Source organism: Eptesicus fuscus, chromosome 18 (genome assembly GCF_027574615.1).
Source record: "Eptesicus fuscus isolate TK198812 chromosome 18, DD_ASM_mEF_20220401, whole genome shotgun sequence".
NCBI classification, from domain to species: Eukaryota; Metazoa; Chordata; class Mammalia; order Chiroptera; family Vespertilionidae; genus Eptesicus; species Eptesicus fuscus.
In genome coordinates this window covers 23,994,276-24,013,253 of record NC_072490.1, presented here as the reverse complement: position 1 = coordinate 24,013,253, position 18,978 = coordinate 23,994,276, and the positions used below count along the sequence as shown (strand labels likewise).

General features: G+C 43.8%; 1 protein-coding gene across 1 annotated transcript in view; it reads right to left on the bottom strand.

Annotated features, from left to right (window-relative positions):
• RFTN1 (raftlin, lipid raft linker 1) overlaps positions 1–18,978 on the bottom strand; it is a 174,086-nt gene that overhangs the window by 84,669 nt on the left and 70,439 nt on the right. The window lies entirely within an intron of this gene.

Below are 18,978 nucleotides of genomic sequence, written 5' to 3'. Positions count from 1 at the left end.
TCTTTAAAAAGTGGGCACTGTCACACCGAACTCCACCAAAATAGTTTCCGCATGAATATTTGCTATAATCATTTTTAAAATGAATTTCTAAGATTCTTATGTATCGAACAAGCAATTTATGCTACTATTAACCATGTGGGCATGACTTACATGGAACTCAAAAGTGAAAATATTAAAGAGGATTTGGTTTTCCCCAGGTGTGCAACTGTGATTGGGTAAGCAAGCCTCAACAGCATATTTTGGCTTTATTTTTCCTTCTAACCTATCCTTTCATGAGTAGGGACTGAGGCACACACTTCTGAAATATAAAAGAATACACTGATTCCAAACTGCTCAAACCGGGATGAACTAAACCAAAAGAATAAGCCAATTCTGCACCCCACCCTTCTTGCCTAAAAATTTCATCAGCGATTAGATTCATGTTCTCATCCCCTTGCTACTGTTTTATTCCCCCTCTCTCCCTCCCTCCACAAACAAAAGACATATGAAGAAGAACTACGGGCAGAAGATTCCAGACTTTTGAAAGAGAAGACTTGGTCATGGCATACCGTCATGTTTTGTGTGGGTCCCAGACAACAAAGACAGGCGTGGGAGGAGTGTTCACAGATGTGAAACCCCAGCTGCTCTGTCACATGGAGACTAATGCCAGACTGGATGAGGTTATTTATAAATACCCATTGAGATTCGAAATGATTAGGCTGAAAAATAGTAATCATCAAGTCAACACTGTATTTACTTGGTTAAACACCCATACAATGAATGGAGGCAAGAAGCGTCTGGCTCTGAGCAATTCACACCCGGATTCGTAAGAGATCACCTTTAGTGCAGGATCTAATAACTACCATCTTGGCTTCTGGAACAAGAGGTTCTATGCAAAGAAACACAGCTCTGGTTCATCCTGTCACGATAATTAACTCAGCTCCTGAACTGAAAGAAGTATCAAAGGTCAACAAAAATCAGCATTATTACAAATTTTCTAGGTGAAACGTGAAAAACCACATCTCGGTCTGTCGTCTCTTGGTAAAGCAAATCGAATGCATCTTGGAGGAAAAGGTGAGCAACTAATAAGTCTCCTCTTGCCTTTGGGAATGACCTCCACAATGTGAAATGAAAGGATAGTAACACTGAAGAGTGAAGGGGAGAAGAGGTGGCAAAGACTCCCAAATCCTCTGAGGACGGGTATTGGTTGCCCGAGCCTTCGAAGTCAGCACTCCGTGAGGGTGCTGGGCCAGAGCCGGTTGGGGGCACAGTCACACAGAAATCCTCCCCCTGCCACGGACCCTATGAAAAACGGTATCAAATACACATGCAAAGGACTGCCTGTGGGGCTGCCAGAGGGAGTTTCTAGGCTCCTCAGCACTGGGAGTTGGTAGTATTGGTTACTGTGGTGAACATACCCTAAGGCAGTGGTCGGCAAACTCATTGTCAACAGAGCCAAATATCAACAGTACAACGATTGAAATTTCTTTTGAGAGCCACATTTTTTAAACTTAAACTTCTTCTAACGCCACTTCTTCAAAATAGACTCGCCCAGGCCGTGGTTGGTATTTTGTGGAAGAGCCACACTCAAGGGGCCAAAGAGCCGCATGTGGCTCGCGAGCCGCAGTTTGCCGACCACGTCCCTAAGGTGACCCCCCAAGTGATCTCCACCTCCTGGAGTTCAAGGCTTTGTATAATTCTTCCCATTGAGTGAGGGCAGGACCTGGGACTTGCTTCCAATCAGCAGAACACAGCAAAGGGGATGGGATGTCACGCCCATGGTTACGTTACGCTGTAAGACTGGAGCTAGAGACTCCCCTTGCTGGCTCTGAAGGAGTAAGCTGCCATGCTGTGAGAGGGTGTGTAGCGAGGACCTGTGCACAGCCCCTGGTCAACAGTCAGCGAGTAACAGGATTCTCAGTCCTACAACTGCAAGGAGATCATGTCCACCAACAACCTGAGGGAGCTTAGAAACAGGTCTTTTCCTGGTCGAGCCTCTGATAAGACCACAGACCCGGCCAACACCCAGAATGCAGCCCGATGAGAACCCAGATAAACAACAGAAAGTGTGAGATAATAAATATGTATGTTGTTTTGAGCCACTAAGTTTGTGGTAATTTATTACGGAGCACAGAAAACTAACAACAGTTGCCGGGGAGGAAAATATTGCAGCTTTGGGCTCAGAACAGGCCTCCCACTGGTGGCCAGGTGTGTAGGCCCCAGACCACAAGATCCAGTCAGACACCTGAGAGCAGCCACTGGCCAGCCAGGAGTGTTCTGTGCCGCTGAGAGCAAGGACCACCCTGGCACAGAGAAGTGGACATCCCCCGGAAGAAGGCAGCTCAAAGTGAGTTGATGGGAGTGTAGCAGAGGTGAGAAGTGGATTCTGGATATCTTTTCAAGGTAGACCCTTCAAGACTTCCTTATCGACAGGTTGTGGGGTGTGAAGGAAGAAAGCAGGTGAAGATGACTCTAAGGGTTTCTTCCTTGGCAACTGGGAGAATGGATGAAGTTGCCACCACTAAGATCGGGAAGGCTGTGGGTGGCACAGGCTTGGGGGAAGATCAAGAATTCCGTTTCAGATGTGCTGAATTTGACATATCAAGCAGACATCCAAGTAGATCCGTCGGTAGACAGTTTAATACATAGTTGAGCCTGTACTTCAGGAGATGGGGCTAGAGATGTACATTAAGGGTTATCAGCTTCCGGGTGATATTTAAAGCGTGAGACCAGATGAGATCTCAATTAATTTAAAGAGAGAGCACTTAGGGACGAGCGTTGGGACTATGATGAGGTTGGGGACAAAAGAGGAGAAAGCAGCAAAGGAGACAGGAAGAGCATCTGGGGATCTGGGGAGGATGGAAGGAAACCCAGAGACCCGTACTATCCCGGAAGTCACATCAAGAATGCATTTCCAGAAGGAGGCTATGAGCCACCCTGTCAACTGCTTCAATTAACAAATTTAGAATCTTCTCTTTACTTATCTTTTAGAAATCCCAAGAAGGAAATTGGATTTAATGCACCCTATGGAAACAGGTACGAGGAAATCTGTTCACATTTAATGTATGATTAACCTGTTCAGCGGGCCAATGATCAAATTAATCTGTGGATCTGGTTCAGAATAGTCTGGCTCCTTGAAAAGAAGTCACCTTCATGCTGCTGGGTCATTTCTCAGGAACGGCTGGGGCTAACCTGAACTAAAAAGAGCTCTGACCATCCCACGTCTTTAGGGCCCTCACAGGCATACAGCTTTGGAGAGTTGAGAAGGGTTTACGTCCAGCCATTCCAAAGGGATTTTCTGAAAGGAAGAGGGAATACAAGGGTATTGTGGAGCAGAGGTGTGATGCCCGGAAAGCCAAGAATGGGTAAAACAAAATGAATTCAAACGCTTAGAGCGTAGCAACGTGGTGTTAACCAGGCACCGTGGCCCTGACTGCTTAAGACACGGGAGAAGCAGCTGAGACACCAGAGGCCATCACATTGAAAACAGCCATCCCAACATGACAATTACTGCAGGACAGTGCCCTGCCTTGCCTCCAGGAACGGAAAGAGAATATTAATAGGAAAAAACTGATGAAAAGCAGATAAAACCCACAATTTAGTTAACAGTAATGTACCCCTATCCATTTCTTAGTTTTGACAAATGTATCATGGCAATGTAAAATATTAATGAAGGGCATATGGAAATTCTCTATAATTTCTTTATAACTTTTCTGTTAAGTCTAAAATTATCCCCAAATAGAGTTTATTTTGAAAATTGAAAGAAGGAAAGCCATCGTACACTGTGGGGATTTGTGTGTTTGCTTTGATTCTGTAGTATCTCTTCTCTGAGTCAGTGTCTCTAGTCTTAAACTGTATCTACACCCCCTGCCTGACTATAATTCTCCAATGAGACCCCTCAAATCACATGAGGTCAAGGACTGGAGTAACTGGGGCTGGGGGAGAAAAAAATAATCTCCTTTGATGTGCCCCAACGTTAGGCACTGGAACAATCCAACAAGCAAACTCTGGGCTCTACGAATCAGACAGGGCTTCCCACAGGACAGGCATTCTCAGGCCTGGCTGCGCCAACCTCGGGATCGTAGGGAGTTCTCACAAGTTCTGACTTAAGTGGTACAAGGTACGTCTGAGGCAAAGAGGCTTTGGAAACTCCCCCGTGATTCTAATGTGCAGTCAAAGTGAAGAACTGTATGTGGTTACGGCCACTGTCACCGCCACTCTGGTTTTCCTTGGCAGGTAACCAAACAAGTCATGAAAAAGAGAAAACAGAAAGAATGACCTGTAGAAACAGGCACGCAGACATGAAGAAGACAAACCTCCACGAAAAAGGAGCAGAGATAAAGGAAATACAAGATACCTTTCTCTATCCATGTCTCTTTGGGTCAAAAAAAAAAAAAACAACTCAAAAATACTTCCCGCTTATTTTCACTTTTTTTTTGTGGTAAAAGATACAAAACATTTACTGTCTTAACCATTTCGAAGTGTGCAATTCAGTGTCACTAGGTAGATTCACATTGTTGTGCAAGCATCACCCCCTCTCCATGTCCAGAACATTTTCATCATCCCCAACAGTCCTCGCTGGTTTGACACCTTACAAATAGGACTTGGGCCAAACACTGAATGTGAGCAAGTAGGAAATTTAAACACATGCTTGTCAAACACACACATGGAAGCAGATCCAGACACCGCGCATCTGTGCGCACACCTTTCCTCAGGGCAGGGTAGGAGGGCCAACAGCCCGCGCGCTAACGCGCCTGAGAGGTCAACACACCTGGACACGGAAGTCAGAGTCGTTTAAGACCCTAGTAAAGACCGCCTCCTCTGTGCCACCCTGACCTGACGACTCATCCACAAACACCCACGGTCATCGAAACTGGGTGCAAACTCAGCTCTGTGCCCCGAGATCCTCGCGCAGGACAACTCTCCCGTCTGCCAAGCGTTGTGCGGTCCCTCCCCAGGCAGCGGGTCAGAAGGTCAATGGAGGAAGGTGAACGTGAAGGTCCATAAACAATGAGTGAAAGGATTTTTTTTTTTTTATGAGGACACATGATCTAGACACTTTGTTCTCAATAAAAGATAACAGAAATGGCCTTGGTGTGCATCAAGGAATATGCTCCCTCCTATTTCTCTTCCAGCACAGCCATGCCAGGCGCCCTGCCACATTCCCGTGTCTGAGAGCAACGTGGCTGCAGACGCACTGGGCTCCACCGTAAGTCACAGGGCAGCAGCGATGCTCAAGGGCACGTGCCACGTCACTACGGTGTTGGAGGGACAGCCATCATAAACGGGGCAGTTTCTATCTCAGTCGTTACTAGGAAGTCCAGAGCACGGTTGCCAAATCTTCTAATTTTTTTAAAAAAAGAAGTCATTAAACTGTGCTTTAATGTCAGCCACAACTATCACATTTTGGCTCCAAACCATGTTATGTAGGCCAAGATGTCTGAGATTGAATTTGACCTCTGAGCCACCAGTCTCTCTGGCTTCTGAGTTACATGCACAGAGCTACAAATATGAGTCACAGGAGGCTGCATGTCAGGGGAGAGATAAGAAGGGACAGATGATCTATTTGTATCATAATCAGAATTACGAACCCTTAACCCCAACCCAGCTATTTCATTCCTTGGAATGACTCAGCAGGTTCTTCTCCCTGCTGCCCCCCGATCCAACCAGACCATGGCCAGTACAGGTACACAGCCCCCTGTCTGCAGTCCCAGTGGGTGGGTCACAGCCATTTATTAAGGCGAGAACATGTCTCTAGGCAAAGATTGTAATGCTTATGAGTGCTTTAATATTTAAAATTATCGCAGGCAAAAGGGTTAACCCTCAAATTATTCTGACGAAATGCCGAGCCGTAAGTTGAATACTCGTTTTGGTCTCGTGGCAGATCTGAGATCAGGCAACTAAAAAACAAGTGCCTGTGGAAAAATTATTGTAAACTATACTTTTAAATAATAAACGTGCGAATAAAAACTTCATAACACTACTTTTAAATAATAAACATGTAAGAGATCTCACTGCAGCTCATCAAGTCCTTAGATAGCTTCAAAGACCATGAGTTTAAACATCTTCTTTTTCCCAGGACACGAAGCGGAGTCTGAACTTGAGTTATGAAAAGAAAGGAGAAGAGAATGTGCAGTTCATCAGTAAGACTACTTTTGTTTCATTTAGGAATAATCAGAAGAAAAAAAAAGGGTAACAAACACAAATTTAGATTACTAGGCACTTCTCCAACTAGAATAAAAATATTACTAAATTACAGAAACAAATTCTCTCTCTCTGGGAAACAGGAAGAAATTTTAAGATATTCCCCCAAGGCAACACCAGGCTCAAGTAGGATGATCAGAATGGCTTTCATTTTTTCTTAAGGAGTAAGATGGGGGTGGGGAATGGAAATCAGCCACAGATCTGAAAAAAGATTTGTCAATGAAAGAAAAAGAAGCCTTATTCTAGTTTCATTCGCTTATGTAAAACCAGTAACAATAAAAACATCTATTCATGTATTTATCTTTCCATCACTTTCTTGACCACTGACCATATATGCCGTACAGAAGGCATTGCGTTAGATTCTGCCCTTAAGAAACTTGTACTCTAAGGAAAGAGGAAGGCTACATAGACAAAAGTGCAAGGAGAGTTCAGTTATTTCCACTGTCAGGGATCAGACATTGTTTAAAAAAACAAGGAGCATATAAGCTGAGACTCTGAAGCTGGGTGGAAATTAGTGATGGGACAATGGCTAAAAGGCACCAAGAACAGAAATTAGTAAGGATCTAGAGGTAGCAGGAGTTATTTGATGGAAAAATTAAGTAGGTCAGTTTGGAAAAACACACATAAGGGTTGTTTATTATAGTTCAGTTGCATCAGTAAACATCAGCCTAGTGACTGTATGGACGAATTTGCTGTTAGGATGAATCTGAGATTGAGGCTCTGCAGTATGTAGAGCAGAAAAGTAAGAAACGAGGTTGGAAAGAAACGTTGTGTGGGTGTTGCTACAGGAGGGGACTGCACTTCATTTTGAGGTCAAGGAAAGTCACGGATGGTCTGAAATAAAAAATACTAAATTACGGATTTTAGGAAGGTTAAAACAGCACTATGTACAATGTAGGAAGAGGGGAAGAATATTTTAGGAGAGCAGAAACGAGAGCTGAGCTAAGACTGTTGTAGAGGGAGTGGATGAATAAGAGAGATTTTAGGTATTTCTTGTCTCTGCAATTTGGTGGTGGCTGTGATGTGGAGGGAGGGAGGGGAATAAACAGCTCCTCTGAAAGGTGCTCTCAGAACAATGAGGAAAAGATTTCAGGTAATTTTTATGACCTCCTCTTTTCAAAATGAACCAAATCTACCAAAAAATAAAAAAATAAAAATGAGGCTGCTGGAGTCAAAAGTTACCCCTAATATTGAAGCTTAGGAAATGCATGAAGAAAATACAGCCGAGTAAACAAATCCTACTAAGTCTTTAAATAAGGCACCTAACTATAGAGTTCACCAGGGGAGTTCTAAAGTAGGGAGGAGAAGAATTAACCCATTGCCTTTTCTTCTAATCTTCCCTTCCTCATTCACCAACATACACTCACCACTTCTGTTGGTAAGGTTTTGGTATCACCGAGAACATTCTGGAATTGATGGGGGAAGGTGTGTAAATGACCTCCAGAACCAAACACTCTCTTGAGCACTGCCAAGGGGGTGCAAGTCACCATGGGCACCTAACTATCCAGTTCTGACTGCTATTTATTCTAGAGAAAATGTTGCCACATCCTGTCTCACAGGCCCCCTGGGTAGGTAAAAGCATCAGTGACTAGCACAGCACAGTAAAGTTCACCATTAACCTTAAAAGGCAAGAGGAAAACAAACCAGCCTTACCCCACTAGTCCTTGTAGGATGTACCTGTGAAAGAATTTCAACCCCCACCAACCTGAACTACAGAAAAGAGAACCACAAGGAATGAGATTTGGGGCAAACTCTTGCTCTCTCTGGAATCCTGTAAGGCTTCCTCATTTACTCTGAAAGATATGGAAAGGACTAATATTTTAGTATTTGTGCATAAATAATACCTTATCCCAAACATAGCACTGAATAAAAGCAGGGCTGCCTGATATTTTTTGATTCATGAAAGTCAATAATCAGCAAACAAAATAACACACGAACGCTCTTCCTAAGACTCTCATGGGCCATGTCCAGGTTGAGTGACAGGAAGTCTCTTCTCTATCAATATTTAATGCACATGCATGCTCTAATTCAAGTTTGATTATCCTTTCCTCCTTTACTAGCTCTCCCTACCTACACCCTCTAGTTCAGTCTGATGATTTAAATGTTCTATATCTTCACTGCCCAATACTGTAGCCACCACCCACATGTTACTACCGGGCACCTAAAATGTGGCTAAGTACAACTCAGGAACGGAATTTTTAATTTTGCTTAATTTTAATTAATTTACATTTAAATAGCTACCTGAGGCTAGCAGCTATATAACAGAAAAACACAGCTGCACTCTGTTTTTAAACTTTAACATGAACACAGACATCACCTGGGATCTTGTGAAAATGAAGATGCGGATTTAGCAGGTCTGGGCAGGCCTGGGAACCTGCATTTCTCAGGAGCTCCCCGGTGATGCCTGCTGGTGCATGAACCCTACTTGGAGTTGCAAGACTCTACCTGTTTCAGGAAGCATCAGTGTGACACAGAAGCTTCATGGGTCAGTGGTCTCCAAATTCTTTGATCACACACCCCGTCAGTAAAAACTTCTGAATACTAACTGCTCTACCAACATTTTACATATGTTATAAAACAATACATGTAGAAGTTTGAAAAGATCAGAAACAGATGAAATAAGCAATATTTAAAAAGTAAAATCACAATAAGTTCATATTATTAATAACTAGTATGTCAAGGCATAATATACACTTGAAATGACATCCACTGTTAACAATAGTGTAAGTAAATCCACATTGCAAAACGTCTTTTTGATGAGTTTAATTTCTTTGGCCATCTTGTGTCTGATCTGAATAAGTAAGCATTGATTATTTTTTAAATCTCACTAACGAAGCTCTTATGAACAGCTGGAGATAGGTCAGTGGGTTATTTGAGAGTGTGTGTGTGTGTGTGTGTGTGTGTGTGTGTGTGAGAGAGAGAGAGAGAGAGAGAGAGAGAGAGGAAAGAAGGAGGAGAAGGAGGATTTTACATTTATATTACTGATATTTTCTTCAATCTGCAATCACTTTACAGAAAAATTGTAAGCCATATGTATATTGCATGGGGGTTAATATAGTTAAAACTAATCCACAAATACACTTCACTGAGTTCTGGATTGAAAGTATTCCTCTGAACCCAGCCTCCCCCAGGTCCCCTGCTGCTTCCTATACACAGGTAGCCTCTGATATCTGCAGCCAGCCAGGGGTACCGCCTTCACAACGAATGTTCAATATTAATGTATAATTTCTCTAGTTTTTCAATATACATAAATATATATAGAAACTTCAGTTCTCCTTCAACAAAGGTATGTCTACCCCGCTTTGGTAACAACTGGTGTAGACAGTACATAGCATTTTCAGAATGATCACAACGCTCTGAAATAAAAATTTCCTTCTAACAATGAATTCTATACTCTTGAAAACACAAATATTGAATTTCTATGCTCTTAGAAATTCTTCTTAAATTAGTATGTAGGTATAATTATAATTTCAGTCGGGTTTACTGGGAACTGAGGAAAACCACTTAAGACTTTATATGGAAAAAAATTAATGTGCAAAAGTAGCCAAATCCTAAAAAAAGAAGAATAGTGCCCTACTGGATAATATACACTGCAGATCCATTGTAATCCAAATAGCATTATATTAGCACAAAAATCAATGAACAAATCAAGGAAGACCCTGGAATAGATGAGGTATATATAGAAATCCAGCCTATAATAAAGGTGGCATTTCATCCAGTGGCAGTTAGGTTAATGTAATAAACGCTGTTGGCAATGATAGTTATCTGGAAGAAAATACCTCATGTCCAAACTCTATCCCGTGGTTCTCAAGTGGGAGCAGTTTGCCTGTCAGGAGACAGCTGGTAATGTCTGGAGACATTTCTGATTGTCAAAATGCAGAGGCGGCGGGGAGGGATGTTTGCTAGGCATCTAGTGGGTTGAGGCCCGGATGCTGCTAAATGTCCTACAACGCACAGACAGTCCCCCACACGAAGACCTATCCAGCCCAAAATGTCAGCAGCTAAAAATTATACATTGAGAAATCCTACCCTAACTCCCACCCTAATGTATATCATGAAGCAATGAACAAGAACTCTCCCTAGCCACAGCAATAAATACATGGTAGCTATTTTGACTATTACCATAAATGATAAATCATATTAGGAAGTGCCTGCAAACATATTAATGATTTTTTTTCAAGAAAAGTGTGCTTTTGTTCGGAGTAAGATCCAGGTGGCTTCACAGAGTTTAGGGGATTTAAACTATAGAAGTTTGAGAATGAAAATTTCAACAAGCCAGGTAGGTTATAAACCTCCCTAGAGCAGGGACTGTGCTCATCTCGTCAGTCTCTAACAAAGGCTATGGCCTTAGAAGATACCAGACAAAGACACCTGGTAAATACGTTTTGATTTCGTCTTTAGGGCACAGGGAAAAGGATGCACTAATGACCTTCGAACTAGCATTTGCATAAGACCGTTTTAGTGCAGAAACTGACAAGACCCGGCCAGCCTGTTGAATGGAGCCATCTGGGGAAACCCCCAAATACTTAGCAGTGGCAGCCCTATGTCCTGAAACCAGACGGGGAATAACCAGGCCTGTGGTCCCATAGGCTGCCATGGGGACTGGAGATGCCGCCAGGCCCACTGGATTCTGGGAATTCTCTGAGAACACTCAATAAGCTCCAGGCTCCTGAGCCTCAAAGATGGAACTTAAGCCCATAAGCACTCACACCCCAGACTTCAGCACTGAGGAAGTCATTAACAACTTCTTCAACCTAATTTTCCTAGGATATAAAATGGGGATGTGGGGATAAGGAAAGATAATGGTACCTTTCAGCTACAAAACAGAGTAAGTCTAACCCTCTGCTGATTGCACAATAATGTTTTCAACAAATACTAACAACCAAAACAACCATCACGAGGACATAGTGAGAATACACTGTAACCCTTAACACATAAGGAAGGAAACCCAAGTGCTCTCAGACCCTCAGAAAGCAGGTGTTGTATGCATACGAGTTACTCTTTTGGTTTTTAAAGTCTTTGTAGCCATTTTAAGTTCGTGTGGATGAACAGGAAGCAAATGAAATGAGGTACTCCCCTAAATCATATTTATAGCAATCACCTCTTTGTAACATGGTTCTATCTTTCAACCATTTAAAAATGATAGAAAACAGCTAGATAGATGATAGAGATAATCATTATATCAAAATCTCAAGACACTGAAACCACTCATAATGTACTGAGATGGGTCCAAAGTTATTTCTCACCTGCTGCTGCACCCATAGCTAGAAATGTAAAATTCAATTAGAACTAGTCTTTTCTAGGACCCATCCCCTGGTGAAACCCATTACATCTTTCTCAGCTTGAAAAACACACATAACCTAAGGTGTCTCTGATTGACAAAGAAGAGAAAAAACAAAAAAAAGAGTTTGCCAGGAATACTTCAAGTAAGACAATCTAGGTTCCTAAATTTAATATGGGATAGCCATGTAAATACAAAAGTCTAAGACTTTAGTAAAATTATTTACAACTACATTACCTACACTGCATGCATATGGACCTCAAAACAGTAAGTGCCCCTATAGTCCACCTGCAATGCCACAGAAATCAATCTTCCTAGAGAGTCCAATTTTATTGCAAGATCGTGTGTATGTGTGGAAGCAGGGAGCTTTTATTTATTTTACTTTAAAACAAATACAGGCATTTCATAGTATTGTAGTGTTTGCGTAAGTTTTAAGATCAATAGGAAATTTCAAAGAAACTTTGTGCTTGTGTTTCTGTGTTTTGGGTCCCTGTTCACTGCTCTCTGCCATTCCAAACTACTTCTGGGGAAAGACTTGAAATCACTAGTTTGTGAATTCTCTGAGGAAACAAAATCTATACTAATAAAAGGGCAATATGCTAATTAGACGGGGTTGACCGGACATCTTCTGGTCGCTGGTCCTCCTTCCAGATAAAGCCATGGTGGCGGGGGCCGAGGCAGAGGAGGTTAGGGGCGATCAGGCCAGCAGGGGAGGGCAGTTAGGGGTGATCAGGCTGGCAGGCAGAGGTGGCTAGGGGTGATCAGGCAGGCAGGCAGAGGGGTTATGGGCCATCAGACAGGCATGCAGAGGCAGTTAGGGGCGATGAGGCAGGCAGAGGGGTTATGGGCCATCAGACAGGCATGCAGAGGCAGCTAGGGGCGATCAGGCAGGCAGGCAGAGTGGTTAGGGGCAATCAGGCAGGCAGAGTGGTTAGGGGTGATCAGTCAGGCAGGCAGGTGAGCAGTTAGAAGCTAGCAGTCCCAGATTGCGAGAGTGATGTCCGACCAGCAGTTAGACATCCCCTGAGGGCTCCCAGACTGGAGAGGGTGCAGGCCGGGCTGAGGGAAACCCCCCCCCCCCAATGCACGAATTTTGTGCACTGGGCCTCTAGTAAGTAAATAAATAATCAAACATGGGGAGAGACACAGACGATCAAGGACAAGTTGGGGTGGGGGAAGAATGAGCTTTCAGGCAAACAATACACCTCTCTCTCTCTCTCTCTCTCTCTCTCTCTCTCTCTCTCTCTCTCTCTCTCTTTCTCTCTCTCTCTCCTCGCCACTGGGATAAAGGTGGATGTGCCTTGGAGAGAGAAAAAGAATAGCTAGGCAAGCCATTTAGGGGTGTGGATTGGAAAAACCCCCACTCTCTTTCCCCAAGAGAATGTGGCTTTACGCTGGCATATCTGATCGGAAAGTGCAAACACAATAATTAACAGTGAATCCTGAAGCTTCAACACAACAGAAAAGGGTGTCACTCCACATGAGATGGGAAAATAGGGGGAATGCACTCAGGTAGTCCAGAGACGCTGGACAGCTCTGCGGGGGGCAGGATGGCTGTCCAGAGAGCTAATCAAGTTCTCCAAACACCTCGGGAAGCCTGAGAAAACTGACGGAAGGATGATACCACACCGGCAAGGAGGGGCAGCCGCCAGCCAAGAGTGGGGTACCGGAGTCCAAAATGACGATCTCCGGGCTACACAAAATCTTCGCATTCCCTGCTCTGATTTAAGAAAGGAACTTTGAATCCACCTTCCTCGATTTCTGCTCCCCGGGAACACACCAGCTGCTGCGGTTTCTCCACCACAGTAACACATGTCAATCACTGCCAAGCCCAGCGTCACTTTTCCTCCCCATGTGTGATTCCGACAATCAGCACGCTCCAGGGCTGAACCCCAGCCTGGCGTATGAGCATTTTCTAGGGCACACCCCGGTAGGCGCTACCACCCCCTGCGTATTTCGTTTAATTATGAAACCTCTTTCTAGATGCCCTAGAATTCTCCCAAGAGTCGAGGTAATTGGTAGAAATTAGCCACAAGGCCACTTAAAGAGGACACTCGCGACGATAATTTTTATGAGAATTTTCATTTTAGTTCCAATATAATTTTGTACTTTCCCAGTGTTGCCCTTTTCAAATGCCAAAGAAAATGTTCGTGTTATCATATGGGCTATCACGTAGGCGATGTAATGCATTTGTACTCCACTTAAGGTCCTAAGATTTGTACCCCTTTGAAGGCCATCCTTTGGATGTTTTTTAAAAGGGAAAAAAAACCCACACTGAAAAATAATATCCCTTGTGGAAAATCACTGTTATTTGGACAATGAAAGGATCGTGTGTGTGTGTGTGTGTGTGTGTGTGTGTGTGTACACCACTAGTTGGGTTCATGCTGTGTGGATGCATTATCAAGGTGCACTTCGGGTACTGGCAAATGTGTAAACCCAAAACAGACCCATCTTGCCGTGAATATATGGTCCTTCAATGAATGATGGAGCAAAATTCCAGGGCCTGGTATTATCCCACTCAAGTCAGGAAAATTCTATTGAGCAACACCTACTCAGCACCTGGCACTCTAAGTAAGCAACGGGAATCCAAAGATGAGAGAAGATTTAGCAAGGGGGAGGGGGGAGGGTAGACACATGAAAACCAGTAACAAGAGCATCTGAGAAGTCGCATGAGTGCGTGGGTGGAAGGGGGACTAGGCAATTCGGAGTGGGGAGCAACTCCACGGAAGCGAGCATCCGAAATCTTCAAGGCTGCAAGACGGCAGCCAGTGGGGGTGGGGTTGGGGGGACACCATGTTATTTTGAAAAAGCGAGTCAACGATTTAAAAAGACCAATTTTCACCTAAAAAAATCCAGATTTCTAGCTCTTGAAAAAAGTTCAAGTTTTGGCAACAATGGGCAGAGTTAGCACCGGCTCGCCAATCCACAAGAGTACCTCCTGGAGAAGCCGGGCCCTCGGGGCACCTGAGTGTGCAGGCCCTGACTTCGAAGGAAGGCCGTGTTCAAGCGTTCAGATTCCCGACCTCAAGAGGGGGAACCAATGGTAAAGCTGAGCACTCTCTGGGATTTGCTTTCCTGGAAATAAAAGCCAAAAGCCAACTGAACTCTCTCTCTCTGCATTGCTTGACACTGGGTGGCCGGAGCTGACTCATTCAGCTTGCTAACGCAGTCCGAGAGGAAAGACTTCTTAGACTCTAAGCAGATGGTCAATTTGGGATAGAGCAAGTCACTTGATTAGCACCACTCTCAGCAAGCCACTGCATCTCTGAGACCACCAGACGCATCTAGGATAGCAAACCCGGGCTCAGTAAGCAACACCGAAGTGGGCCGGTCCTCCTGGGTTTGCCATGGCCTCACACAGCTCAGCCTTCTCTCCTGGCTCCTAACCGCCCTACGAACACCTTCCAGTGGACATCCTGCCACCAGCAACTGCCACAATCGATACAACCAAGCTAATGTTGTTCCCCTTCTCCTGTGGTAGATGCTATCCGTGTTCCACCCAGGTCCCCTCCGAGTGGGGACCCCTCCCGGCTCTGTGTGTCCCTCAGCTTCTGCGTGACTTGGGAGTCTTCTTTGGCTATTGGAATTGCTTCACTTGGATGTGCCCTAGACCTGGACGTGTTTGGAGCAGCTCATGGCAAGTGGCTCTCGGGTGCAGGAGGGTGGAGTCCAGCTGCCCAGCCTCAAGGTAGACTCACCACTTCCCCCTGTCTCAGGCTGAGGCGTTGCACCCTGATGGCTTCCTCCCTTTCCCTATCCTATGTCGACCCTCCTAACTGATTCCTCTTGGGAGAACTTCCTTAAGGATCCTATCCGGGTCCGCTTTTGGGAAAACCCATCAGACACATCCCCTTCCCCATCACTGCCCCTTTCCAGTTAATCCTCCCAGTTTTTCGGAGTCAAAAGCTGACTCATATTTTGATTCGTCGTCTTCATCCATTCTGTCCCTTTCCAGCTAAACATTAAATCCAGTATTTCCTCTTATGACATATCTCACATCTGTCTTCCTTAGCTTTTTACTACAACCGACTCTAATTACTGATCATCTCCCACCACAACTATCGCCATGTTTTCTCAACTTGCATTTCTTCCCCTCTTAAGCTTTTGAAAACTCAGCACCTCTAATGGTTGCTCCTCTAAAACAAAACAAAACAAAACAAAACAAAACAAAACAAAACAAAAAACAAAAATATTGCACTGGTTCCCCAGTGCCTTCAGGATAGAGTTCAAACTCCTCAGCTCGCCTGTCAGAGGACTCCTGGATCCAGGTCCCACGATTCTCCCCATTTCCCTCCGGACCTCGTGCTCCAGTCGCCCCCCCATCATCCGTGGTCAACTTTCCCAGGCTCCTGGCTCCCCTAGGCCAGCGTCCCGAGGGACAGGGTCTCGCCACTTGTGCCCTGTTCAAATCTACCCATCCTTCCAGATCAGAGCAAATGAAGAGCCTCCTCCCTCCTAGAGCAAATTCCAGGTGAGAGGTGAAAACGGAGACCCACATAATTTGCATATAGACTTTACATTCCCCTAGTAGATAAGTTTCTTGAGAGCTGGGAGCTCTTTAGAATCATCTCTGCCTAGTGAAGCTACATCACACATGTTTATCTTAGAAAAATCTAACTGAATGGGAGGAACATTTACCACTTAAAACGGTGCCAGTTATTCTACTCAGCCAGCAGATGTGCCCCAGAATGGATGTGAGACAGGAGGCGCGGAGATGCTGTTTCCTCAGTCTCAGTTCCCACACACACCTCCCTAGGTGCAAGCATCTCAGCACCCTAGGTGTGATTCTAATGAGCACTCCCTACAAGCCCCAACCAACTTACTTCCCCTCGGGGCTCATTGTTGGACACACCAATCTGGTCTAGTCCTGAAGGAAAACATGCATCGGTCAGGTAGAGAGATGCTACGGTATTACATTTCATGAGCAATTAAAGAGATTTTCAAGGGCAGTTTCAATTGTATGCGTTTTCCCGCCTCCCAACAGGGCTTCACCCTCTCCATTAGCTGCAGTTCCGCTGTGTGTCCCACCCCCTGACCCCAGGCCAAAATGTCGACAGCGCTGACAATTGTCCTGGTCCTCTGTACCATATAAGGTATTATTCCAGGGGACCTGGACTCAAATGACTTCAACCCATTAGTGATGAAAAACACATCACTGACACCTTGTACTAGCTCGATGTGTGAACAGTGACAATTCAACAGCTGAAAAATTAATTGGCACAAAGCATTTTTGTACTTATGTCTACAACCATCAACGACCTAGAATTAAACCCACACTCATGAAACATCAGCAGTGACATTTTAATAACCGACTTCTCTTAGCCATCATGTTTTGAGATCTTTGGCAACTTATTCTAAGGAAAACTGCCCAGAAAAAAAAAAAATGAAGGACAACTTAACTGTATTTAGAATTCAGAGCAAATGCAATAATATTGTCTGTTAAAAATCACTCAGTGTCCCAAAGAAAGAGTAGAGAGAAGGAAGTACAAACTCTCTACTTATTCTCATTTGGCTATTCATTCTTGAATCAGTTTTCAAAGTAACTGACTTTAAATTCAACACGCTTAGGATTAAGAACAATTTATAACTAGATGTGTGATTTGGCCTGCCATCCTAAAATGAAATGACATTTATAAGAATTTTCAAAAGAAAGGATCAGGCAATTTTTCATAGATTTAAGTGAAATTTGTCAAAATGATAGAGGGCTCAGAGAAATGTTACTGTACCGAGCTTTGGGAATGACTCATTAATAATCCAGTTAGACTGTCAATGATGCTCTCAAATTACCCCAAACTCCACTAGAAAACATTTCATTACAAGACAAATAAAATCCTCCCACCGCATGTGCATCATTCCTATGTTCGCCCGCAAGAAACCAGGTCCAAATTAAAAGCTACTTCTTCCAGAGACATTTCCTTAGTTTCCTTTCCTGCAGGAGGTGCCTTCTCCTTTTCCCAGACTCCCATGGTCGGATGCCTTATTTTCTCAGTTAAACCGTAGATGCCTGGAAGGCAGGCTCCATACTCAGGTGAACCTTGCACCTGTACCCTCCGGCGTCCCATGACGTAGAGCTCCTAGCATGTCCCTTACAAAGAATACAGGCTCAGTAAGTGTAAATGAAGGAATGTAAGCTTGCATGGTTTTGTTCTTTTTTCCTGGTCTTGCTGTAGACCCTGAAACCTAGTTATTTGCCAAAAACTTTATGTTCACCTTTCAAACACATTAAAGTTGATATCCAAGTTTCAAGTAGTCATCCCATGGTGATTCTCGCTCATGAACTTGATCTGGACTGACAGTAATCTAGAAAGTTTATCTACACCTCTTTCAATGCGGGCGACTTACAAAACATTAACTAGGCATTTACTTCCTCTTGGAGAGTGAAATCATTTCATTTAACAGCATCTACAGCTGTCAGAACTTTGGCAGACTTCGTGAAAAATATCATCTTAACTGTCTGATTAAAAATTAATCACATAAGATTTATTTTGTTTTGTTTCTACTAAACTCCCTAAAGAGAAGGTTCTGTTGTGGGATTTTTTGATTATTTAATTTTAATAGTGTGGGGTATTTTTCTCATGATGCAAAAAAAAAAAAAAATGGTTATTGCATTTGCAAGGAGAGAAAGTGCCTGTACTTTAAAATTATACTGTATAATGAAATGCTTGCTTTTCCACTCTTCCCACACAATACTGACAGGGAATGGAAGTGGGCAAATTCTCTTGGTCATTTTGCCGTAAGAATGGTAAATTGCCATTTTCATTACCGTACTTGGTAAATTACCAAGCTTTTGCAATTTCTTTAAAACCAAAAACAAGGTGGCGGGGGGGGGGGGGGGCGCGCGAGGGAGCAGTTTCAAAGAAGACCCAGCACAAAGTTGTACAAGGAATTTCTTGTATCTACAATGTTCATTACATCATCCTGGTGGGTAGTCCAGGCACTCTGGACTAGAGTGAACTCCAACCCACAGAGAATGCATCTTCTCTTTTTTGAAAACCCCCCTGCACGCCAGTGTTTCATTCTTCTTAATAGCTTGACCCATTTTCCTCTTCTAGAAAGTAAGCTCATTAGGTACCTTGACAAATACCTCAACGTCTGGGTCTGAGCTTCCTCGCCTTTAAAATGGAAATAAAAATAGTATCTAATTTCATAGGCTGATTACGAGGATGAAATGACACTCATAAAGCCTGGCACACAGCGGATGCTCAATAAGTGTCAGCATGCATGTCTCCTGTGGAACCTCAAACCACCATGGCTTCCAGAACCATTTCCTCTTGTGATTGACCCAGATATTGATCCACAGCCAATCAACATAAAGAAACAAATATGCCCAAAAGGCAGATGTTAAAAAAACACAAGTTTCACTCTACAAATACCATGGTAATTCTGGACATTAGCAAAGGCATATGTCATCTTTCACTTCAAATTCTAATGCACATTGGCTCAGACTAAGAACCCCAGAGCCTGATCAGCCGTGAAGAAATGGACTCTGCTCGGCAGCAAAGAGGAGTCCGTCT